The sequence below is a fragment of the Heterocephalus glaber genome, unplaced genomic scaffold (genome assembly GCF_053883595.1).
Source record: "Heterocephalus glaber isolate CG9 unplaced genomic scaffold, H.glaber_assembly_v1.0 deba00001666, whole genome shotgun sequence".
NCBI classification, from domain to species: Eukaryota; Metazoa; Chordata; class Mammalia; order Rodentia; family Bathyergidae; genus Heterocephalus; species Heterocephalus glaber.
Genome location: NW_028258406.1, coordinates 6753557 through 6768476, shown reverse-complemented (window position 1 = coordinate 6768476; position 14920 = coordinate 6753557). Strand labels below are relative to the sequence as shown.

General features: G+C 33.1%; 1 pseudogene; it reads left to right on the top strand.

The window, feature by feature from the left end:
- The first annotated feature begins 3975 nt into the window (after nucleotides 1-3975).
- LOC147822245 (52 kDa repressor of the inhibitor of the protein kinase pseudogene) lies at nucleotides 3976-5721 on the top strand (annotated as a pseudogene).
- Nucleotides 5722-14920: the final 9199 nt, after the last annotated feature.

Genomic DNA, 14920 nt, shown 5'->3' with positions numbered 1-14920 from the left:
TAATGTTCTATTTATCTTTGTAATATATAACTTTTTCTATCATGCATTCTAAGAATCTAAATCTAAATTTGACAACCCTGTTTTCATTTGTTACATTAGTCAATTTTCTAAAAGTTATTACTTTTCTTTGAGAACTTACTAATGTTTTTTACTAAAAGTTTTTTTTTCTTCTGTATACTCTAACCTACCAGAACAAGACTCATATATGTATCACCATTGTATTACAGATATAAAAAAAATAGGTGATAGGATAAAGTTTGAAAAAATATTGTTTAATTGAATAAGAGTTTTCTGAAATGGCTTTAATTTTGCACTTTAAGTTGTAAATAAAAATAATTAAATAGATTCCTTTAAAAATTTTACATTATGCAATTTGCCTTTGTAGTTTATTTATGACATATTTTGGGGCAAGAAGGATTGAAATTCTTTTATTATTTTGTTAGAATTTTTAGGACAGTAATTGTATTATACCATTTAAATAAAATATCTGAAGCTTTATTTTTATAAAGAAAATAAGGGAATCTAAGCCATAGTTTCAGATGCTGTAAGTTCACAATTTCAGTGGTCCCATCTATTCAGCTGTGGGTAATGGCCTCCATCAACACATAGTAGATGACAGCATATTAATTGTATGAACAAGGAACTGAGATCATATAGGGAAACAAGAAACCAAAAGAGTGAGTCAGGCATCAGGCCTGCACTATTGTAAATACTCACTTTCCTGGGAATTTACTGCAGTCCTATGAGAACTACCTTAATCTTCCTGAGAACACCACCTCTAAAACCTAACAATATCCCGTTAGGCACCTCTTCTGAAATGTTCCACCGCCACAGCACTGTGACACTGAGTGAGTACCAAGCTTTCAACACATTAATCTGCATCTAAAATGTAGCAGTGATATAAAAACTGGTATTCAATGTCTGGTCATATATGCCATGATAATAATAAATTGCAAGCATAAACATCCATGCAATGGTTGATTACATGTTTAGCTGAAACAAAACTGATAAATGTGTTGTATGGATTCACAAGAGACAAAACAAAACAAGCACATATATTTTCTTATTGCTTTCCTTTTTCTTAATGTTTGTTATTTATTTAATATTCTATCTTCATTTTGTTATATTCAGTGCTCCTATGTATCAAATTTTATGTTATTATGCTAGACCACTGGGAGCACATTTAGTAATTCTCATACTCTCTTGACAAACTAGCGAAAAGTAAACTCATTTATAATCCAGTGAGTATAACTAGAAGTTAATTCAACTTTTAAAAAGCTAAAATCTCTTAAAATTGGATAAATACGAAAAGTCATCATTTCCAAATGAAAGCTGCTGTGATACAAAAGTATTACATTGATTACTTCAATGGGCTTATCTCTGTTTTAGATTTCACTTAATTTTAAGTATTTTTTTTTCAATATATAGGCTTGCTCCTTTTATTTTTCTTGGCGGGGGGGGGTACCGGGGATCGAACTCAGGTCCTTGTGCTTGCACAGCAGGCGGCGAAACCACTGAGCTAAATCCCCAGCCCCAATTTTAAGTATTTTAACATGCATCTCATGTAAGCATTTCTCTAAAGAAAAGTATCCATAAATCTTTAATAAACTCCTAACCAAATTTCCAGTTTCACTGACAAATACTTTGCTACAAATGCATCACTGAGAAATTATATTAAAAATTAATAAACTACAACATATTATTAAATGGCTTACCTCTTTTCCTTGAACACACTGTTCATATTTGAATTTGTCAAGAATTAAATATCCATGCATTTTTAATGAAGCATGGATGAATATCCCAGTCACTTGAGAGTTACTGACACATCCATAGCCATATGATAGTGTCTTATTTAACTATTCCTGCTTTTTTCCTAATTGGTTTATACATTCAGGGTTAATAATAGATGAACATTTTTAATTCATTTCTCTTGTTAAATCCTATTTGTACTTCTGCAGGAACATTATTAAAACTAGTTTTGTGAAACTTATTTCTCAAGATGCATATGTAAAGAAGTTAGTCTTCTTTAAAAAAAAATTCTATGTGACTAAAATTCCCAAATCACTATAAATAATTCATTTGTTAACTGCCAGACATAACTGTTTTTCTTGCACTGTTCTCCTTGATGGTGGCCTCAGGAATGATATACTTATCATTGTCCAAGGAATACATACTGTTTACTAATCTGTTAGAAAGAAACATTATTCACCTTGAATGGTGATCTTCAGTGAAATGCTAATAAATTTAACTTCCTGGTCTGAAGTAATCTTTATTTTACATAAATAAGCTGGATATTTTACAATTTTTCAAGGGTATGCAAGCAATTTAAAGATTCAATATTCACTGTGGATTTTAATTCACAACCATGGTGACAACAAAGGAATAACCATAGATCAATTTGTCCCTGATGGTAGAGTGTAAATACCCTAACTTGTTGAGTGATTAATGAGTTGTACTAGATCACAATTTTCACTGAGAAATATATTTTCCTCCCATTCAATATTCACTACTGAAATAAAATGCAAATAAAAAATTTCTGCTGTGATTTAAATGTTCAATTAATTGGACTTCAAATTCTCTGCATTTATCCTGTTTATATAAACATGAGTTGTTTTTCATAGTGTTGATTTTAAGAACCAGAAGCATATAAAAATTTTGGATTTTCATAATGTTAGCAAAATTTATTGCTTTTAAAAAAGGATAAAATAAAAATGCTTCAAATACAATAAAAAGGTAAAACAAATACCGTCTAACAGAAAACTTGCCCTCTAACATTCACTAAAGCAAACTGTCTGTGTTAAGTACCCATTTCAGGCTATGCAGAATGCTGATAGATATGCACAGAAAATAAAATCATCACTATCTTGTCTTTAGGGACTTTATAGTGATATAGACAGACATAACTCTAAATTCAGAGAAATAAAGATATATTATAAGACATGCACTGTTTAGTAAAATTGCATAGTACTTTAAAATAGCATTACAGGTGAATGTATTTAAGATCCATGGAAAGCCTGAAGAAGTGGCATGTATGTTGAAACATTAATGACAAGAAAAAAAAAAAGCAGTCAAGTATATTAAGGCAGAGAATATTCTAAAAAAATAATATATACTCAAGGAAAGATTACTTGTTATTAAAAATGTACTATTTTAACTTTACGGTTCTTCCAGGATTAATTTCATTTCTTTATTTAGGAAACTTTTCACTTGACCCAAATTCAAATGTAAACATGGCAGAAACAAAAGAGCTAACCAAATCTGCAAGTTGCAATATGGAATGATCCTTAGAACCACACATACAAATGTCATTACAAATTGTGACATTTCCACACAAATTACAGATTGAGTTAGGAGAAATAGAAAGAGGCCTACTAGCATATTTGAGGAGCTGGAGAAATAAACAATGGTTTATCTCCTCAGGAATCTTTTCAGGCAAGTTGGTAACATGAGGAAAAGCCAATGCCGGAAGTGTGTGGGAAATTATAGGAGAGCAGGCTTAGAAGATAAAACACCCGAATCAACTAAATAAACAGTATCAATTGTGTCACGAACACTTTGAGACCTCTATGATCTGTAGAACTATACATTTTGCAGAGGCATCAAAAATCTGAAGAATGATTGGGTTATTTTATTTCCCCAAATTAATTGAAACAGATACTTCTGAAGTCATTGGGAAAACCCTTATAAGACCATTCTTCAAGATGATGCAACACCAACAATATTGGACCTTACCAGTCATTTGAACAATCTACGTAGTACACAGAAAAAAAGAATAAAAGAATGGAGTGAAAATGAAATCAGGACACTGAAACAGAAGAAGAAATTGACAAAACTTCTGAACAGGAACAAAAATAAAGAACAAGCAATAGCAATGCTCAGAATTTCAGTGCAGAAGTGGTGGATGATGAGCTGGATGAAGACATTGTACCTTTAACTCTTAAAGAGAAGGAAAACAAATTCTAAACGTCTAGATTTAAATTTTTGATTCTTATGGGAAATTATGCCTTTTGGATGGACACAAGACCCACAAAATCCCAGAAGATCCCTTTCCTCCTGATACCTTTCAAGCATTGCTGGAGGGCCCAATAAATTCTGGTGAAGAGGTCCTGAGAAAGTGTTTAGAGACCACAGCCTTAACACAGTGTTCTGATAAAAAAAAAAAAAAAAAAAAAAAAAAAAAAAACAGAAATCAATACTAGAGATCTGTGAGGGATGAATTTGGGAAGAAACCCTCAGGGAAGTGAAATTCATACTTCTTTTCCATCATCGCTAATGACTGGTGGACATAGGGGAAGAGCACTTACCTGTCTTTGTGTGGTTTGTTGATAAATCTCATAACTTGAGAGAGGAATCTGTGGGCTTCCTAACTTATGAAGCTGATGCAGAATTTTGGCTGTGAGACTTCACACTACAGTAGCTGAGAAGTGGAGACTAAATATGTAGTACTGTAATGGCCAGGATCACATCGTATCCAGTGGGTTTTCTTCTAAAATGAAAGTTGTTGCTTCTAGGCTTTCAGAAAAATATCCCCAAGCTATCTACACACTCTGCTTTTCGTGTGCCTTAAACATGAGGTTGGCAATATCAGTATTTGAGGTGGGGGATCAGTTGCATTAGGAAAAACTGGAGAAGTTTCCTTCTTTTTTCCATGGATCACCACTACTTTTAGAACTTGACAATGTAATTTTTGTTCTTTTTCAGAACAGTGAAGAAAGGGGTAAAGAAATGAAGGAGATATGTCATGATGCTTTTGAAATTTTAGTGGACCTGCTGCAACACTTGTTTTATATTGAGATGGCATAAATAGTGACACAAATATTAGGTGGAATAAACTGTATAGCTGCCCAAGCATTTGTACTCTGTAGTGTAGTGACAGATTTTGATTTTATTGCTACAGTTTTTGTTCTAAAGAATGTGTTATCTTTTACAAGGACCTTTGGGAAAAATCTCCAGGGACAAACATGATATTTTCTTTGCAGCCAATATTTTGAGTGTGGTACAGCACTCACTCAGTGAAATGATGGAAAATATTGAAGTTTATCATGAGTTTTCCTTTGAGGAAGCCATGAATTTGGCAACCAAACTTGATATTCAAATGAATCTCCCTGGGAAATTTTGTGGGGCTCAATAAAGTAACCTGGAATCTCAGCTAACCTCTGACAGTAACTTTAAAGAGCCCCTGAGTGTCCCAGCAGTGGAGCATGTTATTCAGGAATTTAAAGACATATTCTCAGCATAGCATCTCAGAGCTCTGGTACCCTCAGTAATGAGACAGCTCAAATTCAACATATCAGAGGAACATCATGCTGATATATCCAAAAGTGACTTACCCAATCCTGACACACTCTCAGCTGATCTTAATTGTTGGAGAATGAGAAAAAAAAATACAGAGGGAGTTATACAGAGCTTCTGTCCACTGTTTATGAAGCCCTGCATTTGCCTGAAATGAATTTTTTTCCTAATGTGTATACCTTCCTAAGGTGCTGTGTACTTTTCCTGGAATGAAAGTTAAGAACAAACACTATAAAAATGGACCAAAGTGTCTCAAAGCCATACTCGAGGAACACTTTGACAGACCAAAAGTGAAATTACTTGGCTTTGCCTAACATATATTTTGATATGAGACATGATCTGAGTTTAATGGTGGACACATATGTCAGACCATATACAACTAAATCAGAACTTCCTACAGACAATTTAGAAACTATTGAAAATACCTAAGAGACTCTTAAAATGGACTTTTTCTTATTTTTGCTATGTAGAAAAAATCATAATGTAGACCACCTTATCAATGAATATCTTAGCTTATAGGCCTGTCATTGAATATGTTAGCCATTGGTAATCTCCATATTTAAGTTGCCCACCTGAACACACTGCTTCTGAGACTTGTTTGTCCTTTCAGAGGATAACATTAGAAGCTCCATACTTCACTACTGCGTGACCACTCCTGGGGGAACTATGGAATTGCTTTAGATAAGTCATTTTATTTATTTATCTATTTATCATTCATCCTCTTTTTTCTTTTTATTATTGTTTAATTTTATTAGTATATGTTTGCAGTTTGTGCAGTTTACAGTCATCTCAAGTAGTGGTTACATGTACATATTACAACTTGTTTCTTTTTTTTTTTTAAATCCCCTGATCCTTCCTTCCCCTCCCTGCTCCTCCTAGTTAAGTCATTTTAGACAAAATATTTACTGTCCTTGTGGAGCAGTCTGTCAGCTTTTGAGCTGTCAATTTTCAAAAAAAAAATGAATTTTTGAGGAGGTGTGGAAGAAAGGAATGCATGTTACAAATGTTACGATGTAGCCCATCAGTGGCCTGTGATCAATAGGAGTTGTAAGGGTGTTGTTAAAATCTATAAGGGACAATTAAGGGAATTATGAGAGAGAGAGAGAGAGACGTTTGTGAGCTCACCAGATTTTGTCTTTATCAAATGAACTTAGAAGGACAGGTTTCTGTGTTTTGAATGGAAGATCTTGCCTTTTGGTTCCACATCCGGTTATTGCTCTTTACATTCCTTTGTCATCCCTACATCTCCACAAGCTTCTTAGCAGGTAAATGTTGAACATCTCTGCTTCAAGACAAAATCGGGGGCCTCCCATATTTACTAGCATAACGTACAGTAAAATGTCAGTGTTAAGAGAAATACAGGAGCTCTTTGGATTTCTGTGTCCTGGCCCATTAGGAGCCAGACAGCTGATTTGTCTATTTCCTTCTGTCATTTTCCATGACTCTATTAAATGCTGCACGTTGATATATAAGCAAAAGCTGGAAAACCTACAAAAAGACATTTTGTGGTTAATCTATAAATAATAGAGAAAATATTACTTTTGATGAAGAAAAATTTGTATAGTTTATTTCTATCTAAATAAAATGTCAATGTTGTTTTTAAAAAATAAATCCCTAGCAGATTAGTAAAGCCCAAATTTAGGTGTGTCTGGGTGTCAGAGAACTATGACCTGAGGTGATATATGTGGTCTGCAGCTCTGTTTTTTCTGGTTCTGTTTTCCTATGCTGCTTCTCAGGGACTTGAAGCAAGCATCTTTGCTTACCATGCTCTTTTGCCTTGCATTTAGCTAATGATGGGCTGAATCGCTTTGTTACTGTGAGCCAAACAAACATCTCTTCCTTTTAGTTGTAGGTGTCAAATATTGTGTTTGCTGTGATGGGGAAGGAGATGAATGCAAATATTTTAAAGCAATAGCTATAAATTATGAATTTGTTTCATAAAAACTACATATTTATAGATCCTAAAACTATAATTTCACTTTTGACCTTTCATGTTTTTAAATTTATTCACTGTGAGGATACATTATTTTCCATAGAAAGAGAAAACTGTCAACTTATAAAATACAGGAAAATTTGTTGGAAATGCCCACTATTCAGTTGATTTTATTTTTCTATTGAATAATACAAAACAGCAATTTGTACAATATTTTGGTAATAATGGTAGATGAGATGTTATTTTTCTTCTTTAAATATAATACTATGTATAATTCAATCCTTACTAATTTATTCATTTTCCATTTGTGGCAAGGTATTTGTCAAGAAAATTCTGAAAACCTTAATTATATTGTATTTGACCTTCTTGCTGGTTTTTTTCCTATAGTATATACATTCAGCTTGAGGTATGCATGTGGTTAATTATTTTTTGTGTAGAACTAGCATACTATATAGTAAAATGTCAGTGTTAAGAGAAAATACATGAGCTCTGTGTGTTTCTGTGTCCTGAATCTAGCTACAAGACTAGAATATATAGTCTTGTATTCTCTATAGAACATAGTTGCTGACCTCAACTCTACTGTCCTGGTTCTCACGAATTGAATGATCCCCTAAGTGTCAACAGAAATATATAAATACAAATATAGGCATGACCTCTAATTCACATAGATTATAATACCTCTTCCTTATTGGATGTATATCTGAGTCTTGGTTTTCTGTCCATTTCTCACACATGCCTAGATTTTAGTTCTGAACTCTAAGGGTCTTATACTGGAATGGATATTGACTTCTAGGTTTTATCTCTACTTTTATTACGTATCAGCAAATATTATTCATGTCATCATCCCTAAAGAATCACTCCGACAATGGAACTTTTGTTATCTACCTTATACACAAAAGTGTTCTTTAATATATAGCTCTTAGTCAAAACCATCTTCTTCCAAAACTGAAAGAAAATTATTTAAATATTAAATATATCTATGATCAATCTATATTCTTCATGAACTTTGCTCCTTATGGACACTTCTTTTTATTGAAGAGTTGAATTCTGAACTTCATATGACATTTGTTTAATTCCAGATGATAAAGGCATTTATTTAGACTCATGCTTTATAGTATTTATTTATTCTTTGAAAAAATATAATTTTATATCTAACTTTTTGATTACATGTATCTGGAAATAAAAGAAGATCTGACTGTATTCTAAAACATATTATACCAAGAACTTTCTTTGCCTGATTGAAAAATAATGCACATTTCCAAGAAATTTCAAGACTGTAAGAACATTATCTTAAAGAAACATTTGGAAGAAATTTAGGAAGAGAATCAGCCTCATGCTTTTTCACATACTCTCAATAAAACCTCTATACTATAGGAAAAGAAGAATCAAAAAACTAATAACATATATACAAATGTCATGCTTTTAATCCTTTTGCCCTTATACTTCTGAACTGCCTAACATAAATGCCAAAAATGATTCATGGATCAATATATCATAAAAAGTTGGTGTATTAATTTTTTAAAATATTTACTTTCATAGCATTTTTCAGTTATTAAACATATAACTGTATGGCTTTGTCACTTTATTTTTCTTTCCCAGATGAGAGAATAAGAGTTTATTATCTATCAATCAATCCAAGGTCACAAAATTACTAAGTGGGGTTAATGTGTAGGGATTCTGACTTAAAGTGTCCTTTGCCAGCACTCTGCAGCTTTCTTGATGTCTGTAAGCCTGTTCTCTCCACTAGCTTCAGTTTCCTATCATTTCTTATTCTACACGCGTCTCCAGACAACTCCATTAACACCAGTGTAGTTCTCAATTACCTTTGTTGGCATGAGTGCTTTGCTTCACGGATCTTTTCTTTATCAGATAAAATATCCCTATGTCCAATTCTAAAATATTTTGTTTAAACCGATACCTGATCTAATGAATACCATATCTGAGGACACTTAAAAATCTTTTAAATATTTGATACTAGTACGGAACAATGTGAAAAATTGCTGAATTTTTTAACTTAAAAATATTAATAGCTTTCTGGGAAATAGGTTTAGCCTCATTTACTTTTCAAACAAGGTTCTTTAAACTGTAAACTCAAAACCAGTTTCTAAATGGATCAAGGTTTACCTTATGACAGTGTATGAGAAATTGAAGTTTTACTAGTCACTGAAGATTGAAAATGTAGAAGAAAAATTTCATTTATGTCAGCACTAAAACAGAACAAAATAAGAACTCCACATGTCTATATCTGAATATGTTATTTTCTTCCCCACTTCTACTTTGTCTTATGAGAGAAATTCACATGGTAGTAACCTGAAAAACTCCCATCAAATTTTAAAATGCCATAATAATATATAGTTATTTGTATACATCCTTCTTCTTATTACATTGTCTCAATATTGATATCAGAAATATTGTGTATCCTTAAGCTATTATTATTCACATGAAATCACTAGTAAATTCAGCTTTAAAAATACGTTTATATTACTACATTTCATGCTTTAAAGTAATAAGTTTCTGAGACACTAATGAGATATATCTTCAGTAAATCCTAAATTACACACTTTGGGCCGGGGATTTAGCTCAGCGGTTTTGCTGCCTGCTGCACAACCGCAAGGACCCAAGTTCGATCCCTGGTACAAAAAAAAAAAAAAAAATTATCCGTTCTAAATTACACATGTTCTCCCTCTTCACATGGCAACAAAATATTTGGAAGAAACTTACTGTTAACTGAAGAGGAGAAAGAACATAACAGTTGAAGAGTAGTTTTGTCATTTTACTTTAGAGGTATTTTGTTCAGTATATACATCCATTACACTACTGAACCATACTAAATCTTAATTTTTGGAATGAAAGTACTTTTGAGTCTGTTCTCATTCATCTGCCACTTACACAGAACCAACTATCCCAGATTCTGGTATTCCTCTATTTTATATTACTCATCAAGGACACGTGCAGAGGTTTTGTTTGCAACCTGTTCCAAACTCATGTGAATCCTCAATTCTTTATAAAGTTAGGATATACAGGAGCTTGAGAATAGAACCATAGGTATCAGAGATCTTTATTTGCAGTCTGCCTGTATGGTGTGATCTGAAATGTTCTTGCAGGGTAGCACATATTGAAATGCATGCCAATTGATTCAAAATTTTGCCTCAAATATCTTCCAGTACAGCAGAAATGTACTTTTTATTTCTCTGCACCTTCCTCTCCCCCAAAAGTAAAATGAGGACCAAAAAATATTTAATTCAGATGATGGAAATGGTACTATATAATTCAGCTACACTAGTGGATATCAAATAAAATAGTTTTGCTCTTAATTTTAGTGGAAATATTGGTTACATTATCTGAGCAAATAACTATCATGCACACCCCATTTTCATAAAAATACTTTTATGCTTTATTGACAACAGAGATTGTATCTTTGTATTTATATATCTTTGTATTCTCTACTGAACTGACCCAAAAAACTTGAATGTAATTTAGAAAGAATTAAGCAAACCATTAATAAATAACTTTTGTGTATCAGGAAAAAGGTTTAATTTGTTTCCTTTTTTGTTATTCTTTTAATTTAAAACTTTTAGGATATCAAATAATTTTCTGGAAAAATAGGGAAAAGATGAAATCAAGAATTTAAATAATAAAATGATAGAGTGACCATTAATGGGGGGCTAAGAAAGAATTTCTTTAAAAATATGAGAAACCTAACAGTGTGGATGTGATACAGATGTTGCTCAGTAGCAACACTTAATATGAAGATTTTCAAAGGAAAGAACTAAAGTGGGGAAAGAGTGGGCCATGGCCTCACCAAGACTTTGGCCTAATATTGACCAAATTGTAGTCCATATTCTTTCTCCCTGATTATCATCTCCAGCACAATAAAATTCAATAAAATAAGATCAATGAGGAAAAAAACTTCAGAAACAGTAGAAAAATGTGTAGGTCTTACTTGAGCAAAAATATATTTTGAATGAGGTAGGAAAGGTAGAAAGTATAACTAACACATGCTATTAGTGCCTATGATGTCTAAGTAGAGATGACCAAGGCTTGGTAGAGACATTCACAATGGTGAATTTTGGAAGCTTAATATTTTCTTTCCTTTTTTATTCACTTAAGACATGAAAAGAAGTATCAGGGCTTCACAATTAGGCTATTTCAACAAGCAAAGCAATTTTATTATAGATATCAGCTGAAACACATACTTGGCAAATCTTAATATCATCCACTACACCTACACAATAACTTACTAGTAAAAATGCTTTAGCAGTGACATTTTCACTGTTTGCATTATCACGAACTCTTACATAGGCATATATTCCAATTTTTAAATGAAAAGCTTTCACAAACATTATGACATTTGATTGAATTGAGTAACTTTAAAACTGTACCATATTGAAATAACTTCTTAAGCCAGATTTTCCTTCAAAAGCAATGTTAAGCAAATATAAAATTGTAACTAGAATTTTTCCCTCAAAATGCCTAATAAGCTATTCACATACTGATTTTCCACAATTTTGATTCATTCTCTCTGTCTAGTGTTCTCCTTTTGTCTCTCCCTCTCCCTCTCTCTTCCTTTACCTGTCTCTCTTCCTTTTTCCCTCTACCTTTCCCACACATTTAAAACTTCATGTAAGACCTTAATTCTCTAAAACTCAGGGTTCCTTGGTGCCCAAATCAGACTGTATTTATTGGATAGTCAACTTTGAAAACCCATTGAAAAAAAATTTTTTTTAAAACACTCTAGAATTTCTAGAAGCCAGGTATGATGACACAGGTCTCTAATCCCAGCATTTGGGGAGGCTGAGACAGGATAATCACAAAGTCAAGTCCAGCCTGGGTAACTTAGCTAGATCCTATCTGAAAATAATTTTTAATGGGGGAAAAAATAAGAACCAAGATATACCATGTAAAGGTACAAATTCTCAATGATGAATGTCATCATATTGTACAAAAAAAAGTACCAATAAACATGAATAAAAAAAACAATGATTGAAGAAAAGGAATCACAAATAAAGGCTATGTATGTAGCTCTGTGTGAAAGTTTAAGGGTCATTCCTGAATACTGCAAAATATTATATTCCTAAAGTATTTTTTCATGTTTTAAAAGATTTTCTAGGAATCTATGAACCAAAGGTATAAATGAAAATATAGTAAATAAGTAGAATCCCTGAAATTGCAAGCATCATGGAAATTAGTTGGATAGACCCTCTCATGAGAGCTTCCACTAACTCATTCTGTGCATCACATGACATGGCACTTACCCAAATGATCTGACTTTACTCTCACTGATATTATGATATGCAATTTTTGAAATGGTTCACAATGATCATCAACTCTCGGTATTCATACGCCCTCCATTTATGCTTAAAATGGTCCTGGCCACTTGTTTCCTAATAGGGAAATGCAACACTATGTTGAAATATCACTTCCAGTATTAAATATAAAAGATTTTGACATATCTTTGGCTGATACACTCTACCTCTTTTCTTGCTTGCTTCTTTGGACAAAGCAAGTCCACATGATGTGAAGCACCCTACAGAATAGCTTATGTAACAAGAATCTGAAAGTTATCTTTGGCCAACATCTCTCAAAGAGTAGATCTGGCCATCAGCAATGTTAATTTGGAAGTTCATGTTCTTCCAATAATTTCTTCATAAAAAATTTTCACCCTGGCTAGTCTGATGATTGTACCTTGTAAAAGTTCCAATGACAGAGGACCAAGAGAAGACATGCTTATTCCTGGCCCACACAACCTGTAAGATAATAAAAGGGCACTGTTTTATCGGTTACATAGTAGAATTACTTGTTATCCAATAATAGATAGCTAAAACACACATATAATTTTGAGTTAATTTTAAATATATCTTTTTTTTGAAAATATTCATAACATTTTTATATACTTCTTGGAAAAAAACATCATTCTGTTTTATCATTAAAAGCTCAGAGCTGCCCACAGCAGAGTGGAGGTGAACCTTCTGGGGCACCGAATCACTCTCTCCAGTGCCAAGGAGGTGAGCCCTGTGGGTGCCATCAGCACACACCCCTCCCCACCCCCATAGAAATGAGAAGACAAATAATCAAGTCTCAAAACCAGACTTCCAGATCACTTGAAGCAACACCAAAGGGAAATGAGATGGAACTATGAGATATTCAACCACCTGGACTCCCTAAACTGGCAATGAAAGGGGATCTGGAAAAAATGAAATCAGAAGTGATTTTTCACGATGAAAGACATAATAAATCTAGAGAGAATGCAGATAAAAAAAAATAGAGGAGCTGAAGAACATGATGGAATCTCAACATAGGTAACAAATGGAATCCATACAACAAATGCAAATAGATTTCCAGAAGATTAAAAGCTCTATTGAAAGTTTACCCAGCAGAATGAGCCAAAGTGAGGACAGAATTTCACATATACTAAATAAGATTTGCAATTAGTGATCAGGAAAAGAAAAATTTCTTTAAAATAGTAAGGGACCATGAGAAATCAATCCAGCAGCTGAGAGACGGTGCAAAGAATAACACAAGATTGATCAGAATCAGTGAAGAAACAGGAGACAGTGCAGATGACATAAAAAAAAAAAAAAAACTATTCACTTAAGTGATGGCAGAAAACTTCCGAAGCAGGGGAAAAGAACTTGACATACAGATAAGTGAGGCATATAGGACTCCAACTAGCCATGATCAAGAATAATCTACACACAGGCATATAACAGTTAAGATTCAAGAAAAACAACAGATGAACACATTTCTACAAGAAGTTAGAGAAAAGAAACAAATCACATACAAAGGAAAGCCCATCACAATCACAGCAGCTGCTCAACAGAAACCCTCAAGGTAAAAAGAACCTGGAGTGATGTATTGGAAGCCCTAAAGGAAAAAAGCCTCCAACACAGATTGATGTACCATGCAAAACTATCTTTCAAAATAAGATACTTTCATGACAAAGAGCATCATGAATACCAAACCAGCACTCCAAAAACTTTAAACAATATCCTAGGAAAAGACACACAACCAGGAGGATCACAATGAGGATCACAACCACATAAAGTCCAGCAGAATGAATCCACCAGGCATGACAAGAAGTAAAATGCAAAGAGAGAAAATGCAACAAAAAGAAAAAGTCAGGACAAGGATAAGTCAACACATATCAGTTATAACCATGAATATTAATTGTCTCAATTCACCAATCAAAAGAAACAGACTGGCAAAATGGGTCAAGAAGCAAGATCTTACAATACACTACATACTAGAAACACACTTAATTCAAAAAGAAATTCATAGACTGAAAGTTAAATGGTGGAAAACAATACTCCTTGTGACAGGAACCTGAAAAAAAAGGAGGAATAACTATCCTCTTTACAGATCAAGTGGATTTCAAACCAACACTGGTTAAGAGAAACAAAGAAGGACACTACATCCTTGTAAAGGCAACAATGCAAGAGGAAGAGATGACAATCATTAGTATATATGCACCAAACACTAATGCGCCCCACTATGTAAAACAAATACTAATGGGCATGAAAAATCATTTAAGCACTAACACAGTAGTAGTGGGGGACTTCAATACCCAGCTGTCATAAATACATAGATCAACTAAACAAAAAAGAAGCAACAAAATACCAGAACTCAATCAAACTATTGAACAAATGATGTTTGCAGAGTATTCCACCCAACAAAATCAGAATACACATTCTTTTC